At 46.2% G+C, this 24,693-nt stretch overlaps 1 non-coding gene across 1 annotated transcript; it reads left to right on the forward strand.

Moving 5' to 3' along the window:
- Positions 1–22,427: 22,427 nt before the first annotated feature.
- LOC140651533 (U1 spliceosomal RNA) lies at positions 22,428–22,591 on the forward strand. Its single transcript, XR_012042428.1, has one exon. It is a non-coding gene; the product is annotated as a U1 spliceosomal RNA (small nuclear RNA).
- The last annotated feature ends 2,102 nt before the right edge of the window (positions 22,592–24,693 follow it).

Below are 24,693 nucleotides of genomic sequence, written 5' to 3' on the forward strand. Positions count from 1 at the left end.
ATAACAGACTTCATTTTCTGTAGCTTCCTTTTGTCTGATAGTGGGGCTGTTCTTGTTTTGTTTTGCTCCATTTATGGAGTGTGAGTATGTTGCATCTCTGATCTCCTTAGTAAAGACCAGGAAAGGTATGTTTATTATTATTTTTAGTAATAATTATCTGATTATCTTTATTCTAGTCAATTAGTTTCTGAGCTGAGGAAAAAAACTTCTGTGAGAAACTAAGCTGTATATAAGGAGTATAAATAATGAAGGTTGTGCAAAGAAAAGTCTATGGACTGATTCGTCTTTACTAAAGAGCTCCAGTAGGAAATACCTGGGTTTGCATTAGAACCTTTCTATTATGATCACTAAATCTGTGTACATCCACTGGAAATGCACTGACTACAATAGATGTATATGGATGCAATGAAAGTAGAATTTGCCTAATACTTCTGTAGCTTCAATTCCATTATAAATATATATTCCTTGGCTTTCAAGAGCAGCCTCCCAGAAATGATATCCTGCATGTAACTATTGAGCATATGTAGGAAAGTTGTACTGTTTGTTTTTCTGGCAGAGAGTTAACTTTAAAATGAGATTACTTAACTGAAGAAAACATTTCTGGACATGTTGCAAATCAACATTTGAACCAAATCTTCTCCTTTTGCATAAGGAGAGGATGAGTGCACTCTAGCCTGTTTAATCCATATGGAGGTCAATGAATTAATTTTAACCACTGAGGAATTTGATTGGTAAAACATAATGTAGCACAGTGTGAAGCAGCTTGCCATCAAACAGTTTTGATGTTTCCTCCTTTGTTACAGTAACTTTTCAGTATCTTGAACATCCTTGGGTAGTTAAGATACTTCTATTGGTATTGCTTGGGAATATTGTTTCGATCTTGTCCAAGATTAGTAAGCAATTTAAGAATATAATTCAGAGATCTGCCCCAAGGCCGGATAGTTATGAGTGGCAGGGTGTGTGGGATAGCATGGGCAAATGCCTAGGATGGTGGGCACGTCCAATGTTTTGGAACTTCACCCCTGAACAAGTGCAGAATCCTGAAAAATTAGTAGAATATTTGGAAAAAGTATGCTGTCACCCTGGCAATTCTAGGGAGACACAAATCCCTGCAATGTGCTGGGGCCTGGCCCATGCCTACCGAGCCCTGTTCAACACTATTCAGTACCATCAAGGGGAAGAGAAGGTCTCTGGATCTGGTGACAAAATGACAGGCACTGCGGCTACTCCAGCCCCCACTGTGACAGGCACTGTGGTTGAACCAACCCGTGTTGGTATCAGTTGCCCCTATACACAAGAAGAAACCTTGGAAGCAAAAGTCAGCTCATTTAGAAAGGGAAGATGAAAGAGCAGGGCCATCACAAGGAGAGGAAGAGGAAGAACTCGTGGATGAGATGGAAACCACCTGATCCCTATCCCTGAGTGAGCTGTGAGATATGAAAAAGATCTCAGCCATTGTCCAGGTGAGCACGTTGTCACCTGGCTGCTCCCATGCTGGGATAGTGGGGCCAGTAGCCTGGAATTAGAGGGTAAGGAAGCCAAACAGCTGGGACCTCTTTCTAGGGAAGGGGGCACTGACAAAACGATTGGAAAAGGGGCACAAGCCCTCAGCCTCTGGAGGCGACTCCTGTCAGCTATGAAGGAAAGAAATCCCTTCAAGGAAGATGTTATATATCGTCCCGGGAAATGGACCACCATGGAGAAAGGTATCCAGTACCTGAGGGAATTAGCTGTGCTGGAGGTGATTTATGGTGACCTGGACAGCAAGCAGTTACCCAAAGATCCAGATGAAGTCAGGTGCACACGCCCCACATGGCTGAAATTGGTACAGAACGCACCATTGTCGTATGCCAACTCATTGGCAATATTGAACTGGAAAGACGGAGAGGGTCCAATGGTGGATGAAGCAGCTAGCCAGCTCCGGGAATATGAAGAAAGTATCTCTTCCTCCCTTTTCTCAGCTGTGGAGAAACTGTCCTGGGGTCCAGCAACTCGAAGAGGATATGTCCTACTCCCCACCTGTATGGAGCAGCATCTCAGCTATTGGGAGTCAGCGTTCCTCTGCTCAAGAGAGAGGATATAGAGGGTACACACCACGGGGCACCCTATGGTTTTACCTGCGTGACCACGGAGAGGACATGAGGAAGTGGGATGGAAAACCTACCTCAACCCTAGAGGCACAGGTACGTGAGTTGCAAGGAAAAACAATCACCAAAGGGGGTTCTTCCAGGAAAAGTGCTGCTTTAAAAGGTCTTTCTGCCTCGAGGAGCAACCTTGAGAGGTGTCCCTGCTCAAGGGGAGATCGCCGCCATGCAGCCACACTGCCTAGCAGGGAGAGCTCAAAGAAGGATCCCTTTGGCTGTCATATTTATAGATAAAGTGGTTGGCTCATAGCCAAATTACTACAATAGGAAAGATATGCATGAGACTCCTTGTACCCACAACTTTTTTTGTTCCTTAATAAATGAGTCTTGGAAAAGCCACCCGCTATTAATGTGTTAACTGCATGATGGGTGTTCCAAGCTCATATGCATCGATGCTCACTGTCACTCAGCTCCTTTGTGGGTTTTCAGAGAACAGATCAGGACCAGAGGAGTTCTTGGCCTGGGAATGGCTCAGGCCTTTACCTCCTTTGGAACCTGTACCAAACTACCGCCAGTTTGGTTAGGAGGTTGAGTGCATCTGTCACAGAGGTCCGCTATACTCCAACTGAGAAAGAGATATTGGCAGCATATGAAGGGGTTCGAGCTGCTTCGGAAGTGGTTGGCACTGAAGCACAGCTCCTCCTGGCACCCCGACTGCCGGTGCTGGGCTGGATGTTCAAAGGGAGGGTCCCCTCTACACATCATGCAACTGATGCTACGTGGAGTAAGTGGGTTGCACTGATCACACAACGGGCTCGGATAGGAAACCCCAATTGCCCAGGGATCTTGGAAGTAATTATGGACTGGCCAGAAGGCAAAGATTTCGGAATATCACCAGAGGAGGAGGTGATGCGTGCTGAGGAGGCCCCACTGTACAATAAACTGCCAGAAAATGAGAAGCAATACACCCTGTTCACTGATGGGTCCTGTTGTCTTGTGGGAAAGCATCGGAGATGGAAGGCTGCTGTATGGAGTCCTACACGACAAGTGGTAGAAACTGCTGAGGGAGAAGGGGAATCGAGCCAATTTGCAGAAGTAAAGGCCATCCAGCTGGCTTTAGACAGTGCTGAACGAGAAAAGTGGCCAGTGCTCTATCTCTATACTGACTCATGGATGGTGGCCAATGCCCTGTGGGGGTGGCTACAGCAATGGAAGCAGAACAATTGGCAGCGCAGAGGCAAACCCATCTGGGCTGCCGCACTGTGGCAAGATATTGCTGCCCGGGTAGAGAACCTGGTTGAAAAAGTACGTCACGTAGATGTTCACGTACCCAAGAGTCGGGCCACTGAAGAACATCAGAACAACCAGCAGGTGGATCAGGCTGCTAAGACTGGAGTGGCTCAGGTGGATCTGGACTGGCAACATAAGGGTGAATTATTTATAGCTTGGTGGGCCCATGACACCTCAGGCCATCAAGGAAGAGATGCAACATATAGATGGGCTCGCGATCGAGGGGTGGGCTTGACCATGGTCACGATTGCACAGGTTATCCATGAATGTGAAACATGCGCTGCCATCCAGCAAGCCAAGCGGTTAAAGCCTCTGTGGTATGGAGGGCGATGGCTGAAATATAAATATGGGGAGGCCTGGCAGATCGATTATATCACACTGCCACAAACCCGCCAAGGCAAGCGCCATGTGCTTACAATGGTGGAAGCAACCACCGGATGGCTGGAAACATATCCTGTGCCCCATGCCACTGCCCGGAACACTATCCTGGGCCTTGAAAAGCAAGTCCTATGGCGACATGGCACCCCCGAAAGAATTGAGTCAGACAACGGGACTCATTTCCGAAACAACCTCATAGACACCTGGGCCAAAGAGCATGGCACTGAGTGGGTGTATCACATCCCCTATCATGCACCAGCCTCCGGGAAAATCGAAGGATACAATGGGCTGTTAAAGACTACACTGCGAGCAATGGGTGCTGGGACATTCAGACATTGGGATACACATTTAGCAAAGGCCACCTGGGTAGTCAACACTAGGGGATCTGCCAATCGAGCTGGCCCTGCCCAATCAAAACTGTTACGCACTGTCGAAGGGGATAAGGTCCCTGTAGTGCACATGAAAAACATGCTGGGGCAGACAGTCTGGGTTACTCCTGCCTCAGGCAAAGGCAAGCCCATTCGTGGGATTGCTTTTGCTGAAGGACCCGGGTGCACTTGGTGAGTGATGCGAAAGGATGGGGAAGTCCGCTGTGTACCTCAAGGGGATTTGATTTGGGGTGAGAATAGCCAACGAACTAAATGGTATGATGTTAACTGCTATATAATACTGGATGTAATCACTTTTATGGTTGCTATACACCATATCAACGGTATTTCAATAAGGATCACCCAGATTAGTGAAGAATGAACTTCGATGAAAGCAAGCAAAGTGCAGCGGTGATGGAACCAGAACTGGCTTCAGCATGCAACAGTCCAACACCACAGACCATCTCTCCTGCCCTGAAGGACTGTTATGGCAGATGGAGCCCAAAGTCATGGACTAAATGAACTCAAGGGACATTTTAGAGGGATGGCCCATAGACCAAGGGAATGATACCTGTGTGTACATATCAAAAGACAGGGAAAATGGTGGTGATTAATGGGAATATATTGGAAAGGGTAGGACCTGGGCATGACATAGATGGTATAGCATAGGGGTGGATACTGTCCTGGTTTCGGCTGGGATAGAGTTAATTTTCTTCCTAGTAGCTGGTATAGTGCTGTGCTTTGGATTTTAGTATGAGAATAATGTTGATAACACGCTGATGTTTTGGCTGTCGCTAAGCGGTGTTTACACTGGTCAAGGACTTTTCAGCTTCCCCTGCTCTGCCGGGTGCACAAGAAGCTGGGAGGGGCACAGCCAGGACAGCTGTCCCCAACTGGCCAAAGGGCTATTCCATACCATATGGCATCATGTTCAGTATAGAAACTGGGGGGAGTTGGCTGGGTGGCAGCGATCACTGCTCGGGGACTGGCTGGGCATTGGTTGGTGGGTGGTGAGCGGTTGTGTCACTTGTTTGTTTCCTGGGTTTTGTTTCTCTCTCTCTCTCTCTCGTCGTTTTCCTTCTCATTACAATTTATTATTATTATTTTGTTCCAATTATTAAACTGCTCTTATCTCAACCCACGAGTTTTCTTACTTGTGCTCTTCCAATTCTCTTCCCCACCCCACCAGGGGGGAGGGTGAGCGAGCAGCTGGGTGGTACTGAATTGCCGACTGGGGCTAAACCACAACACCCAGTAAGATTGCTTTTATAATTATTTATGTCTTGCAGGGGGGTCTTGCATAATTCCTTCAGATAGTCTCTAGCCCCACAGAAAGAGCAACAGATCAATATAGACAGGGAGACTAGTTCAGACAGCACTGGTTTTTGTAAACACGTATGGCCAATTGTTACAGAATATATTGTCATTTGGGTATTCTCTATATATGTTTACACCAACTTAAAAGTGTTTTCTAAGCATAGTGTGTATATATATATATATGTATGTATATATAAATGTGTGTGTATGCTTATGCATATATGTTTACTAGAATCTCTTGGCAATAACATTTATAAAGTTGGAATTGTGTTGGGTCATTTTCCAGAAACAGGAGATATTAAATGGAGCCCAAATGTTATTTTATTGAGATCAGAAGTCTAAACAGTGTCAGTGCTACTTGTGCTAGAATTTGTTCTCTCTGGAATCACTTCTGGTGAGTTAGCTACCTTACATTTTGAGTTGTAGAGTAACAGAAATATGTGACAATTTGGAAAATATCTGGAGATAGGAGGTGGTGGAAACTGGATCACCAAAGGGACTCTCAGGGTCCTGAGTCCCAAGAGCATCCGTTGCACAAAGTAATATCCCAGCCTTTCCCTGGGTGCTCTTTCTGCTGTCCTTTTTCTGCCCCATGTTCCCATTTTTCTGAAGGTCACCCTGAGGTGTCCTGGTGTCTGAAAGACCTTCCTAGCCAGGACAGGGGGCATTTTTGTTCCAGGCTTGCCTTGCTTTAGCTGATCATAAGATGGAGTCCAAGGAGTCTCCGCTACCATTTTGCTTGTTATTGACTCAATTTTGAAATCGCACCCTTTCTGCTTCCCCACAGGGCAGATGGCAACAGCCACACAGATCTCAGTGAAGGATCCTGACTGCTTGATTATAATTTTTCCACTACTTAGCCATGCCAGCACTTAACAACAACTGACAATCACAGAATCACAGAATCGTATAGGTTGGAAAAGACCTTTAAGATCATCGAGTCCAACCGTAAACCTAACACTACCAAGACCATCACTAAACCATGTCCCTAAGCACCTCATCCAAGCGTCTTTTAAATACCTCCAGGGATGGCAACTCCACCACTTCCCTGGGCAGCCTGACCCAATGCTTGATAACCCTTTCAGTAAAGAAATTTTTCCTAATATCCAGTCTAAACCTCCCCTGGCACAACTTGAGGCCATTTCCTCTTGTCCTATCACTTGTTACCTGGGAGAAGAGACCGACCCCCACCTCTCTACAACCTCCTTTCAGGGAGTTGTAGAGAGCAATAAGGTCTCCCCTCAGCCTCCTTTTCTCCAGGCTAAACAACCCCAGTTCCCTCAGCCACTCCTCACCAGACTTGTGCTCTAGACCCTTCCCCAGCTTCGTTGCCCTTCTCTGGACACGCTCCAGCCCCTCAATGTCTCTCTTGTAGTGGGGGGGCCAAAACTGAACACAGTATTCGAGGTGCGGCCTCACCAGTGCCGAGTACAGGGGGACAATCACTTCCCTAGTCCTGCTGGCCACGCTATTTCTGATACAAGCCAGGATGCCATTGGCCTTCTTGGCCACCTGGGCACACTGCTGGCTCATATTCAGGTGGCTGTCAACCAACACCCCCAGGTCCTTCTCTGCCTGGCAGCTTTCCAGCCACTCTTCCCCAAGCCTGTAGCGTTGCATGGGGTTGTTGTGACCCAAGTGCAGGACCTTGCACTGAGCCTTGTTGAACCTCATACAATTGGCCCCAGCCCATTGATCCAGCCTGTCCAGGTCCCTCTGAAGACCCTTCCTGCCCTCAAGCAGATCAACACTCCTGCACAACTTGGTGTTGTCTGCAAACTTACTGAGGGTGCACTCGATCCCTTCATCCGGATCATTGATAAAGATATTAAACAGGACTGGCCCCAACACAGAGCCCTGGGGGACACCACTTGTGACCGGCCGCCAACTGGAGTAAACTCCATTCACCACCACTCTTTGGGCCCGGCCATCCAGCCAGTTCTTCACCCAGCGAAGAGTACACCCGTCCAAGGCATGGGCAGCCAGTTTCTCCAGGAGAATGCTGTGGGAAACCGTGTCAAAGGCTTTACTGAAGTCTAGATAGACAACATCCACAGCCTCTCCCTCATCTACTAGGCGGGTCACCTTGTCGTAGAAGGAGATCAGGTTGGTCAAGCAGGACCTGCCTTTCATGAACCCATGCTGGCTGGGCCTGATCCCTTGGTTATCCTCTACATGCCATGTGATGGCACTCAGGATGATTGGCTCCATCAGCTTCCCCAGTACCAAGGTCAGGCTGACAGGCCTGTAGTTCCCCGGGTCCTCCTTCCAGCCCTTCTTGAAGATGGGTGTCACATTTGCTAACCTCCAGTCAACTGGGACCTCCCCAGTTAGCCAGGACTGCTGGTAAATGATGGAAAGGGGCTTGGTGAGCACTTCTGCCGGTTCCTTCAGTACCCTTGGGTGGATCCCATCAGGCCCCATAGACTTGTGAGTGTCTAAGTGGTGCAGCAGGTCACTAACCATTTCCCCCTGGATTATGGGGGCTCCATTCTGGTCCCCGACCCTGTCTTCCAACTCCGGGGGCTGGGTACCCAGAGAACAATTGGCCCTGCTATTAAAGACTGAGGCAAAGAAGGCATTAAGTACCTCAGCCTTTTCCTCAGCCTTGGTCACTGTGTTCCCTCCCCCATCTACTAGGGGCTGCAGATTCTCCTGAGCTCTCCTTTTGCTGCTAATGTATTTGAAGAAGTATTTTTTGTTGTCTTTTACAGCAGCAGCCAGATTGAGCTCTAGCTCAGCTTTGGCCCTTCTAATTTTCTCCCTGCACAGCCTTGCTACACCTTTGTAGTCCTCCTGAGTTGCCTGCCCCTGCTTCCAGAGGTCGTAGACTCTCCTCTTTTTCCTGAGTTCTAGCCAGAGCTCTCTAGTCAGCCAGGCTGGTCTTCTTCCCCGCTGGCTCATCTTCCGGCACCTGGGGACAGCCTGCTCTTGTGCCTTTAGGACTTCCTCCTTAAAGAATGTCCAGCCTTCCTGGGCTCCTTTGCCCTTTAGGGCTGCCTCCCAGGGGACTCTCTCGACCAGTCTCCTAAACAGGCCAAAGTCTGCCCTCCGGAAGTCTAAGGTGGCAGCTCTGCTGACCCCCCTCGCCGCTTCTCCAAGAATCAAAAACTCTATCATTTCATGATCACTCTGCCCAAGACGGCCTCCAACCATCACATGGCTCACAAGTCCTTCTCTGTTCATGAACAAGAGGTCCAGCGGGGCACCTTCCCTAGTTGGCTCCCTCACCAGCTGTGTCAGGAAGTTCTCTGCCACACACTCCAGGAACCTCCTAGACTGTTTCCTCTCTGCTGTATTGTATTTCCAGCAGACAGCCGGTAGGTTGACATCCCCCATGAGAACAAGGGCTAGCGATCGTGAGGCTTCTCCCAGCTGCTTATAGAATAGTTCGTCAGTCTCCTCATCCTGGTTGGTGGTCTGTAACAGACTCCCACCACAATATCTGCCTTGTTGGCCTTCCCCCTGATTCTTACCCATAGACACTCCACCCTATCGTCACCATCATCGAGCTCTAAACTATCCAGACACTCCCTGACGTATAGGGCTACCCCACCACCTCTCCTGCCTCGCCTATCCCGCCTGAAGAGTTTATAGCCATCCATCGCCACACTCCAGTTGTGCGAGTCATCCCACCATGTTTCCATGATAGCAACCATATCATAGTTTTCCTGATGTACAATGGCTTCCAGCTCCTCCTGCTTGTTGCCCATGCTGCGGGCATTGGTGTAGAGGCACTTCAGCTGGGCTGTCGTCCATGTCTCCTTCATAGAGGAACACCCCTTGTGTGCTTTGAGGTGTTTCACTGGCATTTCCCCCTTGGCTCCTATTGCCTCAGTATCCCCTAGCTCAACTCTGTTCAACTTCAGCTGTGCCCCAGTGTACCCTGCACATCTCAGAGACACAGGCCGAGTGCCCTCGCTGGCACCCACTCCCTCTAACCGTGGCACGTCGTCCCTCAGCTTCTCTCGGGCAAGCCTGATATCATCCCCCTCCCCCTTCGAGTCTAGTTTAAAGCTCTGTCGATGAGCCCTGCAAGCCCCTGAGCAAAGATTCTCTTTCCTCTTTGAGAAAGATGAATCCCATCAGATACCAGCAAGCCTGGTGCTGTGTAGGCCATCCCGTTGTCAAAAAAAACCAAAACTGTGGCGATGACACCAGCCACAGAGACATGTGTTAATAGATTGGGTACCTCTGTTCCTTCTGGTGTCACTGTCCACAACTGGAAGGAGAGAGGAGAAAATAAGGGACTCTGGAGCCCAGGTTACGAGCCGTCCCAAGGCCCTGAAGTCTCTTTTGATCGCCCTAGGACTACGTGTTGCAGCTTCATTGCCCCCCACATGGAAGAGCAGTAGGGGGTAATAGTCCAAGGGCCGTACCAGGCTAGGGAGTATCCTCATGATATCCTTCACCCAGGCCCCAGGGAGGCAGCAGACTTCCCTAAGAGGAGGGTCCGTCCGGCATATCGGACCCTCGGTTCTCCTCAGAAGGGAGTCACCCACAACTATAACCCATCTTCTCTTCCTTGTGGAGCTGGTGTTAATACGAGAGGTACGTTCTTCTGACCTGGGCGACACCTCTGGGTTTGAGTCTCTCTCTCTCTCACTCTTCTTCCCTTGAGCACCTGCTCGTCTGTGCAGCTGGGACCATGTTTGGTGCAGGGGTCCTCCCACTCCATGCGCAGGGCAGAGCACAGAGGTTGGCAAAACTGGTCATGGCCACAGGTGGCCCACAGAGAACTTGCTGGTGAGCTGTAGGACCTTCCAGTTGAATTGTACTGGCTGTAGCTTCCCTGCTAGCTGCTGATCTTCTGGAAAAAGCCAGCTATATTAAATACTCTATTAATTGCTGTACTTACAGATAAGGCAAACAGTTGGTTTAACTTTTGTGGTGAGTTTACAAGAAAAAAGGGCCACAGAGATGTCCATTCAGGGCAGCTCTGCCTATTGACACACACCCTCAGTGCTGGACTTTTGCCTGGCACTGGACACTGATTTCACCAGTGACTCTGGTTGCTCAACACCACAATTGCTTTAAAAAATAGACTCTACCACCAAATCCAGTCAGATCTTTACTGCAGGAGACTGCAACCGCAAGGTCAGAGAAGGCACCTAGTTGTGACTGGGAAGCTGTAGGGGGGACAGAGCCCTTGCAGCAGCTTTGTCCCATTTTCCCCACACTTTCAGAAAACAGTGTGGTGGCTGAGCAGCTTTCTCCGGATACGACCTGGCTGCCAGGAGTTTCTCTGGCAACAAATAATTTTTAACTTGTTTAGATTTCCAAGGAAGTCTTTTTTTAACTGCTCAGACACCTAGCGATGTGGCATTTTAGTGACTTAGCAATGGTCCTGATTCTGGAAACAGGGCACTTTCCCACCTGCTGACTCATCTTCCCTGCTCCTGCCATTGGGGATGCAAAAGGGCTTTATGATTCCTGCCGTATAAAACAATAAATCAACACAGTGTTTTACCATTGGTCCTAAAATCATGCATCCACCTCTTAAAATTTTGAAGGCTATTTGTGAGGCAACAAGTGAAACTAAAAACTTCTAGGTAGACATGCTTTGATTTTTGTGCCATACAGATGCTGATGTTGGTTATTATATGCCTGCAGGTTTCTTAATGTTTCTTTTCATTCTCTGCCACTTGGAAGACATCCACAACATCAGCAGATCAGCTGAGGTGTTCAGGCTAACGATGCCTAGATGTAAGAAGAGGTGGCTTTATAATTGGGCTTCCTCAGTGTAAAGACGCTTTTTTTTTCCCCTGCAATTTACTGCTAATTTAAAAGAATCAGGATTGTTGAAAGTTAGGTCATGGGACAGGGCTCACTTTTAAAGCAAGCTAAGTCATTCTATTCATGTAAAGGAAATGGAATAGGAAAAGGAAGACGGTAGTGGGAAAATTGGTGTGTGATGACTTGGATGAATGAATAGATCAGAAAGGGAAGGAGAGGAGCAGATTAGTTATAAACACTGCAAAAACCCCTCTCCTTGAGAACCCACAACCGAGTCACCAAATCCCAAACACCCATATTCTTCCACACAGCAGAACGGCTGTGAAGGCCTTGGAAAATGTGCATATCAGTTCTTGCAATAGCACAGCCCATATGAAAGGATGACGGCCTAAAGTTACACTTGCTGTGTTAGCTCTGTGGTCAAGATTCTGTGCTGAGGGTTTCAAATGTCCAGCCCCATTACTCTGTCAAACCAGAAGGAGTCAGCTTAATTTCAAAGACAAAGAGAATTACATTTTTGATAAAACATGGAACCAAGCACTCAAAATCTAGGAAAGAAAGAAGCTTGTACAACTTAATTCACCCCCCCTCATGTGCTGGCATGATGAGGTAGTCCAATTGCATGGTCACGTGCTGGTTTTTTTCCCCACCGGAGTATTGCATCAGTCAGAGCATGGGATGTGATGCGCGGCAAATAAAACAGGCTTGTTTACTGAAGAAACCTGCTGTCTGGAGGTCCCTTGCCTCATTTATTGCAGAAGTTGTAAAGCATGCAAGAAATAAGGCAGGAGAGTTATAAAGAGATGGTCTCAAGGATAAGGTAGCTGAAAAAGCTTGTAACACTGCCTTTCATCTCTGTGCCACAAAATTCCTCTATGATACTAGGAAAGTCACTTAAATTAAGTGCTATGAGCTTGTGGTTTGTACAGCAAGCCAGAACCAGAGAACCAGCTTGCAGAACTGGGATCAGGAGCCAAGCCAAAGAATAGGACTGAAGGCAGCCTGCGCATTCAGAGGGAGCCACTCACGCAGACATCTTTTTGGCATTGGCCAGCTGGCTGTATGCCTCCATTTGAGGCAGGATCTACTTCCTGTCAGCACAGCAGCCAGTGCCTGCTGCCTGTGGGGTGACGCATCCCAGCCAGGCAGTCACTTGTTCCCACAGCAGCATTAGGTCCACCTACCCACGCATGCATGTGAACCTGGGTGCCACCCCATGTCAGGTGAGGTCAGTCTGGCTCACTTGATTTCTGCAGTAATGGGGATATTGCATATACCAGGAAAAGGCAAAAAAGAACTATGTGTTAAGAGCAGAAGAGGACAAGAAATCCAAAGAAGTGGTGAAGTCAGAACTAAGCAAACATTTATAGGCCACAAAATCAATGCTAAGCTGCCATACCAAAGAGGCCCTTCAGAGTTGCCTAACAGGAAAACCAGCAAGGAAAACAACCTATATTACTCCCACAAAATGCCTTACAGCTAGAAAAAAAAGTCAGAAAACCCTCAATGATTAAAAAGCCATAGAAACACCAAGAAAAAAATAGCTGGAACACTTTTCAAATAGCCAAAAGTGAGAAAAGATGTGATTAAACAGAGCTATGCCTATGGTGCTCTATGACAAGACTTAAACCATTCTAAACAACTTTCTTTTTTGCCTGTTTCTGCCACATTTTGCCACACACTCAAGCTATTGATTGATTTTAGGGAAAGGAATGCTATTTCACAGCTTTACTTCTACTGCTTCTTTCACCTGTCCTTCCCTTCTATGCTTTTACCTTCCTGTGTGTTGAACCCCATGGTTCAGATAATGGTTAGTGTTTTCTTTCTGTGAAAATACAGAGAAAAAATCAGAAAAGATGTTCTAATCAATGGCTCAGCTGTAGAGCACAAACAATCCAGGGGAACACAAGAGAAGGGAGCAAGGATTACAGACAAGGTGCATCTACTGAGGAGGAATCCACAACATGGTTTCAAATACTGAGGGACATCTTTTTCCTTGTGATGACTGAAATTGTAGCAATCCCATATTTATATAAGTCAAGAAGCTCAAGCAGATCTGTTAGTCCAGCAGCATACTGCCATGAAGGACTTCTAGCGATGGGTTATGCATACATCAGTAAATTTGGGTGTTCAACCTTTGTCAAGTATTTCTAGGTTTCTCTAGGAACTAGACACCCCTGACCTTTTGCAAATCACAACTTTCCTTTCCCTTTACTGTCATTACAATGCTTGGTTCAGTGACCCCTTCATCCCTTACTGATGTTCCTCAGCACTACCACAACACCAATCACAGCAGTAATAAAAATAGTAAATCACATAGTGGACTTAATAGAGTATTTGACCATTTAAGTAATAAAGTGCTTACCATTGATTTTCACAGTGAATAAAAATGGACTACTGTAGGTATGTTGTGCCATACGGGCAATGGGGAGAGATGCGTTGGGGTCACAGAGGACCAGGATGGGCAAAGCCCTCTTGCTACGCGTGGAGGACACCCTGAACATCATTCACAAGTGGGGCACAAGCTCCAGCTGCCAGGTTCCCTCTACCGTACATCAGGTTTGAATCATACCAAGATATCTGTAATCAACAAATTGCCCAGATCCTTCAGTTACCCTGGAGTGAATGTCAAGGTCAGGTTGACAGGGGAACTAAGATAGCTGATACCAGCTGACATCTGCAAAAATAAGAAGCTTTTGGTGGTGTCAGGGCAGTAGCTCCTGTGGTGGGTTGACCTTCGCTGGTAGCCAGGTGCCCACCAAGACGCTCTATCACTCCCCCTCCTCAACTGCACAGGGGGAAGAAAATATGATGAAAGGCTCATGGGTCGAGATAAGGACAGGGAGATCACTCAGCAATTACCGTCATGGGCAAAACAGACTCGACTCAGGGAAATTAATTTAATTTATTGCCAATTAACACCAGAGCAGGATAATGAGAAATAAGAACAAATCTTAAAACACCTTCCCCCCACCCCTCCCTTCTTCCCAGGCTCAACTTCACTCCTGATTTCTCTACCTCCTCCCTCCTGAGTGGCACAGGGGTATGTGGAATGGGGTTTGCAGTCAGTTCCTAACGCTTTGTCTCTGCCGCTCCTTCCTCCTCACACTCTTCCCCTGCTCCAGTGTGGGGTCCCACCCATGGGAGATGGTCCTTCACAAACTGCTCCAGCATGGGTCCTTTCCACAGGGTGTAGTCCTTCAGGAACAGACTGCTCCAGCATAGGCTCCTCTCCACGGGGTCACAGGTCCTGCCAGGAGCCTGCTCCAGCACGGGCTCTCCACGAGGTCACAGCGTCCTTCGGGCGCATCCACCTGCTCCAGTGTGGTGTCCTCCACGGGCTGCAGGTGGATATCTGCTCCACCGTGGACCTCCATGGGCTGCAGGGGGACAACCTGCCTCACCATGGTCTTCACCACGGGCTGCAGGGGAATCTCTGCTCTGGCGCCTGGAGCACCTCCTCCCCCTCCTTCTTCCCTGACCTTGGTGTCTGCAGAGCTGTTCCTCTCACATATTCTCACTCCTCTCTCCCAGCTGCTGTTGTGCAGCAGTTTCTACCCCTTCTTAAATATGTTATCACAGAGGCACTACCACCATCGCTGATGGGCTCAGCTTTGGCCAGCAGTGGGTCTGTCTTGGAGTTGGCTGGAACTGGCTCTGTCGGACATGGGGGCAGCTTCTGGCATCTTCTCACAGAAGCCACCCCTGCAGCACCCCCACTATCAAAAACCTTGCCATGGAAAACCAATACAGCTCCTTAAGATTTTAGTCCTCTGTAGCCTGGAAATAGGAGCAGTGAATACTCCACCGCAGATATATTGTCTGGAACACATAAACACTTTCTTGACATCTGTATTTTCAAATATGATAAATTTTTAGCTTGTCTGTTCTTCTAAGCCATTGAAATCATAGCACAGAGGAAGCACTTTATCCATTATGTTTGTAAGAGTTCAACAATGACAGGAGAAAGCACTACAGATCCTTCACAGGAGTCTGTTCTTGTATAGAATTGCAATTTAAAAGTGAAAACTTTTATTTACCAGAGTTTAATCCACATGCAATTAGACAGCCATCCTTGGTGGAACATGCCATTGATTCTTATGCAGTTAGTTAGTAGATGCTTTGAAGGTCTATATTCAAATGAGATTTCAGCCTGCCTTCACTTCTGCACAGCCATCTATGAACATGCACTTCCTAACTAAAACCACCTGTGTGGATGATTGTTTCTCTCTCCAGCAAGTGACGTTGTTTGTATCAAGGTGTTTGCTAACAGCTTATGCATGTGCACTACCAAAGAGCAGTTTCTGAAAACATTTTTTTTTCCAGAAATACTCTTAATACGTTGCTGTGCAATTATTGTTAGGATACCAATCCTTTTATTATATTATGAACTCTGGTTAAATCAGAGGATTGCCCATGAAATCAAGAGTGATGCAGGATAGATGACAGGATCAGAGCTTAGCTCCCTAGATGCCAGGGCAATGAAGAGAATTCAACTTTCTTTCTTACCCTAACTATATTAGTGCATTAGATATTGAAGGATTTTCTTATTGTACAAGGCTGAATGAAAATTTTCCCTATTTTCCCTTTGGTTTCGACTAGCTTTTTTTTTTTTTCAGATATTATGTCTATATATTATGATCATTGCTGAAGCAGTGAAACTGCTTCTGAAATATTATTATTATATTAGTGCCAAAAATCATGCTAACTGATGATACAAACCTCAGTGAAAAACATGTTGTAAAGCAAAGTTGTTTTCATGTAGTTAATAGAGCATGTTACACAATCTACAAATAGTAAACATTTGGATTGCTATTTGAGAATGTATTAATGACTGCCATACACACTATCATACACTTGTTCCAGTTGTTGCACTTAAAAATTGTACTTTTTTATCATATTCTATTTACTCTTTAATTTTTGATAAGTGTGACAGGGTATAATAGTATCAGTTTAGGAATGTAAGCCAGGGATCCCTATGTCTGAATCTTGCTCTAACACTAACTTCCTTGGGGACCTTGAAGAGAATGATTAGGCCAAGACGGTCTCAAACTTGGATGGCAAAAGTTAGGCAGCTACATTTCTAAGTGCTTGACTAAAGAGAAGCCTGGTTTTCCTGTCTTATCTGCCTGCCCATCTAATACTGAGCTGGTTTTTGATGTGAATCCCATCCCTTTTGGTATATAGAAACCTTGTTCCAAAGATGTTAAGGACGTACAAGTCCATCAGGGTTGCAAACCTCACTTTTGTGTGTGTGGTTGGAGTACTGCTAGATGCAGCATGAGCTTTGAAAGGGCCAGTGTTGTTTTATCTGTGTAAAAACAATATTTTGAGGGTGTAGAGTTGGGGCCTGAATATTTTGTGGGGGATATGTTAGTCTTTGGTCCCTAGTGTTAACATAACTGATTTCACAATGACTTGTGTGAATAATCCTCATTTGCATTGACTGTCCAAACTCCTTCTCAGGGCCAAGGCATTGAGAGAATGTTTTATTTTAATGATCTGTAATTTTAAAGGGATGCAATGAGTTCAAATGCTATTGACTTCTTTTTTACATCTATCAAGCACTAATAAAAATCATCAGAATCCAAATATAATAATCACTATAGAGATAATTATAGATGGATGTGATGCCTCTGTAGCTATGATACTATTACATTCTAATGCTATTTATCCCTGATATAGTTTGTTTGCACTCTTAACTCACATCATTGTCAACAGTCCCTCTGCTGAACTGGGTGATATTTAAAGGTGTATCTGATAGGCAACCTTCTTCCTTGCAAGGAGATGAGAGTGTCTTCTCCTGGCATAGGGCATGTCTTGTTAAAGAACCATGGAGGAGAGATTTGAGGACATTTTTTGCCTTTCTCCCTTTCAGCATTCCAGGAATTTCAGTATTTCAGCATTCCATTTCAGGAAAACAGGTGTGGGCAGAAAAGCAAGATTTCTAGTTCTCAGACCTAAAGTGAGCTGAGAAGAGAGAAGCAAATCCCACTGTGGAAATCACCACAGAGGTTACATTTGCGAAGAAAAAGTAATCTAGGTTTTAAGGAAAGTTTCTAATCTGCAAAGGCTCCATCAATATACCAGGACTTGTAAGCTCTCATATTAAAAACTGATAAATCTATTTTTATACAGTATATATCTACACATAGAAAAATTGAAGCTGTTTGAAATACTCCTATCTGAAACAACTTTGATTTGAGCTGGGCTTACAAATGGGAAACAGCAAAGGCTGTTTTTGGTATTTCTGAATTCAAATTCAAAATGGTTCAAATTGTGTGTGTATGTGTGTGTGTTTCTATATATTTTTACTATAATTATTTTTTATTATTGTTATTTGCCTTAAGTGGATATCCACATATCTCCCTAGGCTGCTGTTGCTGGTAAATCTCAAGCTTGATCTGTTTGCTTGGAAATGTAGAGGGGAAATCAGCTGGCATTTTTAAACGCTGGCTAAAGTCACTAGGCCTGTGATTAGCTCAAATGAACGTGGAGAGGTAATAATGGAGTACTGGATTTAGTTAAATCGAACTTTTTTTGGCCAGAGCACACATGACAAGTGGTTCTTCCCACAGATGACCCTGTTACTCTCACATGCCTCCTCCCTCCCTCCCTCGTTTCCAGTGGAAGCTGGGGTTGCTCAGCCGCTCCTGAGATCAGCCAGTTTCACGCAGCGTTAAGGACATATAGCGCATGTTGCCAGCCAGGTTAGCTTTCTTGGACATGCGGTCTCACCTTCCTATCACTCAGCCTTGCTTTGCAGGATTTCTGGCATGGTAACAACCTAAGTAAAAAGGCTGATTTGGCCATCCAAAGTTATACATATCATATCTTAAATTACTGTGTGATAAAGGGATTGTGTGTCCAAAATGTCAACTTCTCTAATAAAAATACTCTCTTTCCCTATGATTTTTGTCAGTTATCACTCTAAAAATATTAATAAAGTTATAGAAATCACCGGGAAGTGATTTTTTTCCTAGATGCTTGCAATGCTGATATTAGAAATACCTGAAACCAGGGGAAAAGGGGATGTGGATGTTCAGCAAATTTGTCATTGTGCAATTTGATGATATTCTGCCTCACTGAGATTCATTAATTCATAGAGCTTCAGAGGTGATCTGAATGATTTGGACAAACACAGTCAGCTACTAGCACTATGGGAAACAGGCTGGAAAGAGACAGCGAAAAATCCCCTACAGCTGACAGCTCCCTTGGGCTGCTGTTTGTCTGTCAATAGGTCCAGGGAAAGATGCAAAATGCTTCTTTCCCTGGACTCTACCTGAGACGACCAGATGCTCAGTGATGTTCAGAGCCACTTTTTGTTTACCAAGTTCGGTGTGTCCAGCCCAGACTGGGAGCCAGAGCATGTGGCTGGGAGCTTCGACAGCTGTTCCTTCCCTTCTGCTACGCACTGAATTTCTCGATACCAAACATATGCTGCTGAATGTCTCTTCAAGACGGTTCACCTCCCCAGTGTTTGCTGATCTGAGTGCCCAATTAGTAGCATTCAGCAAGCTCTGATTTTAATTTGTATCTACATAGGAAGGAGTACATAGCTCACGTTACAAAACATTTCAGATTAAGAGACTAGATTCTGAGTGCTGCTGCACTGGTTTTGTGCAAAGCATGTAGATAGCCCACAGTCTACTTCGGAAAGAGCTTACAGTAATTTTGCACTCTAGCTGTGCTATCTTTTAAACTTTTTTTTCACACTGTATTTCCAGTTTTATTTCATATATCAAAAATTTTTCCACATTAAAGTTAAATGCAATCACATTATTTGGATATCTTCTTTTAATTTTCTGGTTTTCTGTTTGCAATTATTCTACAGATCATAACTAACTAATTATAAGTAGTAATATGTTTTGATGAATATTGCATAGCCAGTATTGACTTCTGCAACCTCCCTGCTTCCAAACTACCTGCTATACTACATCGCACAATGTGACCATATTGAGGAAGATAAATGACAACCCACAACTATTTTTCACTTCTAAGTTTTCCAGTGATCCTTGGATAAAAGCTTGAATCAGTTAACTTTGCATTTCAAATTTCAGTGACAGTTAGTATAAGTAATATCATTAGTAGAATGAGAAAAGGCAATTAAAATACTCACAAATGACTTTGTGAAAACAAGCTTCTTGTTTTCTTTTGCATTGTAAAAATATTTGCACTCATTATAAAATCATGTTAGAATGGCAGTACCTGTGGGACAACTCTGTTCTCACATCTGATTAATTAGTCCAAGTTTCATTACTATGGCTCCACCTTCATCAGAGTTACTACATGCTTACACATATGTAACAGAGCACCACAATATGCCTCCATAAGTGTTACCGCCAGCTACTGGAAACTACAAATACATTGCATGAAATATTTTTAAAACCTATTAACATTTAGAGGATGGTGTCCGCAGTCTTAGTCTATACATAATATAGTCTATAGATAGTAAATCTCAGAAGCTTGCAGGGCTCATTGACAGAGCTTTAAACTAGACTCGAAGGGGGAGGGGGATGATATCAGGCTTGCCCGAGAGAAGCTGAGGGACGACGTGCCACGGTTAGAGGGAGTGGGTGCCAGCGAGGGCACTCGGCCTGTGTCTCTGAGATGTGCGGGGTACACTGGGGCACGGCTGAAGTTGAACAGAATTGAGCTAGGGGATACTGAGGCAATAGGAGCCAAGAGGGAAACGCCATGTGCAGGCCAACCAGGGGATCAGGCCCAGCCAGCATGGGTTCATGAAAGGCAGGTCCTGCTTTACTAACCTGATCTCCTTCTACGACAAGGTGACCCACTTAGTGGATGAGGGAAAGGCTGTGGATGTTGTCTACCTGGACTTTAGTAAAGCCTTTGACACGGTTTCCCACAGCATTCTCCTGGAGAAACTGGCTGCTCATGGCGTGGATTGGCATACTCTTCGCTGGGTGAAGAACTGGCTGGATGGCCGGGCCCAAAGAGTGGTGGTGAATGGAGTTTACTCCAGTTGGCGGCCGGTCACAAGTGGTGTCCCCCAGGGCTCTGTGCTGGGGCCAGTCCTGTTTAATATCTTTATCAATGATCCGGATGAAGGGATCGAGTGCACCCTCAGTAAGTTTGCAGACAACACCAAGTTGTGCGGGAGTGTTGATCTGCTTGAGGGCAGGAAGGCTCTGCAGAGGGACCTGGACAGGCTGGATCAATGGGCCGAGGTCAATTGTATGAGGTTTAACAAGGCTCAGTGCAAGGTCCTGCACTTGGGTCACAACAACCTCCCCATGCAATGCTAGAGGGTTGGGGAAGAGTGGCTGGAAAGCTGCCAGGCAGAGAAGGACCTGGGGGTGTTGGTTGACAGCCACCTGAATATGAGCCAGCAGTGTGCCCAGGTGGCCAAGAAGGCCAATGGCATCCTGGCTTGTATCAGAAATAGTGTGGCCAGCAGGACTAGGGCAGTGATCCTGCCCCTGTACTCGGCACTCGTGAGGCCGCACCTCGAATACTGTGTTCAGTTTTGGACCCCTCACTCCAAGAGAGACATTGAGGTGCTGGAGTGTGTCCAGAGAAGGGCAATGAAGCTGGTGAAGGGTCTGGAGCACAAGGCTGATGGGGAGCGGCTGAGGGAACTGGGGTTGTTTAGCCTGGAGAAAAGGAGGCTGAGGGGAGACCTTATTGCTCTCTACAACTCTCTGAAAGGAGGTTGTAGAGAGGTGGGGTCGGTCTCTTCTCCCAGGTAACAAGTGATAGGACAAGAGGAAATGGCCTCAAGTTGCGCCAGGGGAGGTTTAGACTGGATATTAGGAAAAATTTCTTTACTGAAAGGGTTATCAAGCATTGGATCAGGCTGCCCAGGGAAGTGGTTGAGTCGCCATCCCTGGAGGTATTTGAAAGCCATTTGGATGAGATGCTTAGGGACATGGTGTAGTGGTGGTCTTGGCAGTGTTAGGTTTATGGTTGGACTCGATGATCTTAAAGGTCTTTTCCAACCTATACAATTCTGTGATTCTGTAAATCCCAAGAGAATGTAGAAATATTGACCAAAATCAAATGACACTGAATCTGTCACTCTCAAAAGTGTATATGTAAATAAAAAACAGAGCCTACCCCAGGCCCCTGATCCAGATTTGAACTTGGCCCAGTTGCTGTGGCTAGACGTGTGTTTGCTCAACAGCAGAGATGCTAAATTAAGAACCAGTTGAATAATTATTCATTCAGTTGAAAACAAAACAACAGATGTGAAACATTTTCCAAGCTGAAGAAAAGAATCCAGATGACATACATCTGAGATTTAATATTGCCACACCTTTTGGGAGAGAAGCTCCTCATTTGGTACCTTGCAGCACCAATTTCCAAAACTGTTGGCTGGTTTTCTAAAGTCGGTATGTACACCAATGTTTGTGAGATCCGCTTTGCACAAGGCATTCCTGGAGACATGCCTCTGCAGAGATAATAGGTGTGTATGGACATTTCAGGGACTCTTTGACCACTGGGAAATCCAGCTAACGAAGAAATGCTCCCGTCAAACTTTAATTTTAGCCATCTCAGCACACATTTTTCTCTGCTAACCACCACACTGGGCTCACCAGATAGTTCAAATCTATTTATAATTAGTTTATTGCTTTCATAATCAAACTGTTCTGCACAAATAGCAGATCCTTTACCTTGTTGTCCTGGTTTCGGCTGGGATAGAGTTAATTTTCTTCCTAGTAGCAGGTACAGTGCTGTGCTTTGGATTTTAATATGACAATAATATAGATAACAGGCTGATGTTTTGGCTGTCGCTAAGCGGTATTTACATTGGTCAAGGGCTTTTTTTCCTTTCAGCTCCCCATGCTCTGCCAGGTGCCCAAGAAATGGGAGGGGGCACAGCCAGGACAGTTGATCCAAACTGGCCAAAGGGCTATTCCATACCATATAATGTAATGCCCAGTATAGAAACTGGGGGAGTTGGCCGGGGGGTAGGGATCGCTGCTCGAGGACTGGCTGGGCGTTGGTCAGCGGGTGGTGAGCAGTTGTATAATTTTTTTTTTTTTTTTTCCTTTTTTTCCCTCCCTTGGGTTTTGTTCCTCTCTCTCTCTCTCTCATTGTTTTCCTTCTCATTATAATTCGTTACTATTATTATTATTATTTTGTTCCAATTATTAAACTGTTCTTATCTCAACCCTCGAGTTTTCTTACTTTTGCTCTTCTGATTCTTTCCCCCATCCCACCGGGGGGAAGTGAGCAAGCAGCTGCGTGGTGCTTAGCTGCCGGCTGGGGCTAAACCACAACAGTCCTTTTACTTACCTGGCAGGGGAGACACCATGATCAGGCAGGTGGTTTTCCCACGGCGAGGCTCATCCCCTGCACTCCGGGTGTGCTGACCCCTGCGATTTCCCCAAATGCGGGAAACTCGACTGCATAATTTGTGGTAGTGGGGGACTGCGTTCGCGCTCTCCCCTGTTTGTATCCACCCCTTATTCTATACCATTTACGTCATGCCCAGGTTCTACCCTTTCTAATACAATTAATCACCACCACTTTTCCTGTCTCTTGATATATATATATATATATGTACACACAGATATCATTCCCTTGGTCCATGGGCCATCCTTCTAAAATGTTTATTAAGTTCATTTAGTCCATAGCTTTGGGCTCCATCTGCCATAAGAGTCCTTCATGGCAGGAGAGATGGTCTGTGGTGGTGGACTGTTGCATGCTGAAGCCAGTTCTGGTTCCATCACCGCTGCACTTTGCTTGCTTTCATCGAAGTTCATTCTTCACTAATCTGGGTGATCCTTATTGAAATACCATTGATATGGTGTATAGCAACCATAAAAGTGATGACACACAGTATTATATAGCAATTAACATCATACCATTTAGTTCATTGGCTATTCTCACCCCAAATCACATCCCCTTGAGGTACACAGCGGACTTCCCCATCCTTTCGCATCACCCACCAAGTGCACCCGGGTCCTTGAGCAAAAGCAGTCCCACGACTGGGCTTGCCTTTGCCTGAGGCAGGAGTAACCCAGACTGTCTGCCCCAGCATGTTTTTCATGTGCACTACAGGGACCTTATCCCCTTCGACAGTGCGTAACAGTTTTGATTGGGCAGGGCCAGCTCGATTGGCAGATCCCCTAGTGTTGACTACCCAGGTGGCCTTTGCTAAATGTGTATCCCAATGTCTGAATGTCCCAGCACCCATTGCTCGCAGTGTAGTCTTTAACAGCCCATTGTATCCTTCGATTTTCCCGGAGGCTGGTGCATGATAGGGGATGTGATACACCCACTCAGTGCCATGCTCTTTGGCCCAGGTGTCTATGAGGTTGTTTCGGAAATGAGTCCCGTTGTCTGACTCAATTCTTTCGGGGGTGCCATGTCGCCATAGGACTTGCTTTTCAAGGCCCAGGATAGTGTTCCGGGCAGTGGCATGGGGCACAGGATATGTTTCCAGCCATGCGGTGGTTGCTTCCACCATTGTAAGCACATGGCGCTTGCCTTGGCAGGTTTGTGGCAGTGTGATATAATCGATCTGCCAGGCCTCCCCATATTTATATTTCAGCCATCGCCCTCCATACCACAGAGGCTTTAACCGCTTGGCTTGCTGGATGGCAGCGCATGTTTCACATTCATGGATAACCTGTGCAATAGTGTCCATGGTTAAGTCCACCCCTCGATCACAAGCCCATCTATATGTTGCATCTCTTCCTTGATGGCCTGAGGTGTCATGGGCCCACCGAGCTATAAATAATTCACCCTTATGTTGCCAGTCCAGATCCACCTGAGCCACTCCAGTCTTAGCAGCCTGATCCACCTGCTGGTTGTTCTGATGTTCTTCAGTGGCCCAACTCTTGGGTACGTGAGCATCTACGTGACGTACTTTTTCAACCAGGTTCTCTACCCAGGCAGCAATATCTTGCCACAGTGCAGCAGCCCAGATGGGTTTGCCTCTGCGCTGCCAATTGTTCTGCTTCCATTGCTGTAGCCACCCCCACAGGGCATTGGCCACCATCCATGAGTCAGTATAGAGATAGAGCACTGGCCACTTTTCTCGTTCAGCAATGTCTAAAGCCAGCTGGATGGCCTTTACTTCTGCAAATTGGCTCGATTCCCCTTCTCCCTCAGCAGTTTCTACCACTTGTCGTGTAGGACTCCATACAGCAGCCTTCCATCTCCGATGCTTTCCCACAAGACAACAGGACCCATCAGTGAACAGGGTGTATTGCTTCTCATTTTCTGGCAGTTTATTGTACAGTGGGGCCTCCTCAGCACACGTCACCTCCTCCTCTGGCGATATTCCGAAATCTTTGCCTTCTGGCCAGTCCATAATTACTTCCAAGATCCCTGGGCGATTGGGGTTTCCTATTCGAGCCCATTGTGTGATCAGTGCAACCCACTTACTCCACGTAGCATCAGTTGCATGATGTGTAGAGGGGACCCTCCCTTTGAACATCCAGCCCAGCACCGGCAGTCGGGGTGCCAAGAGGAGTTGTGCTTCAGTACCAACCACTTCTGAAGCAGCTCGAACCCCTTCACATGCTGCCAATATCTCTTTTTCA

Source organism: Ciconia boyciana, chromosome 4, assembly GCF_034638445.1.
Source record: "Ciconia boyciana chromosome 4, ASM3463844v1, whole genome shotgun sequence".
In the NCBI taxonomy this organism is placed as follows: Eukaryota; Metazoa; Chordata; class Aves; order Ciconiiformes; family Ciconiidae; genus Ciconia; species Ciconia boyciana.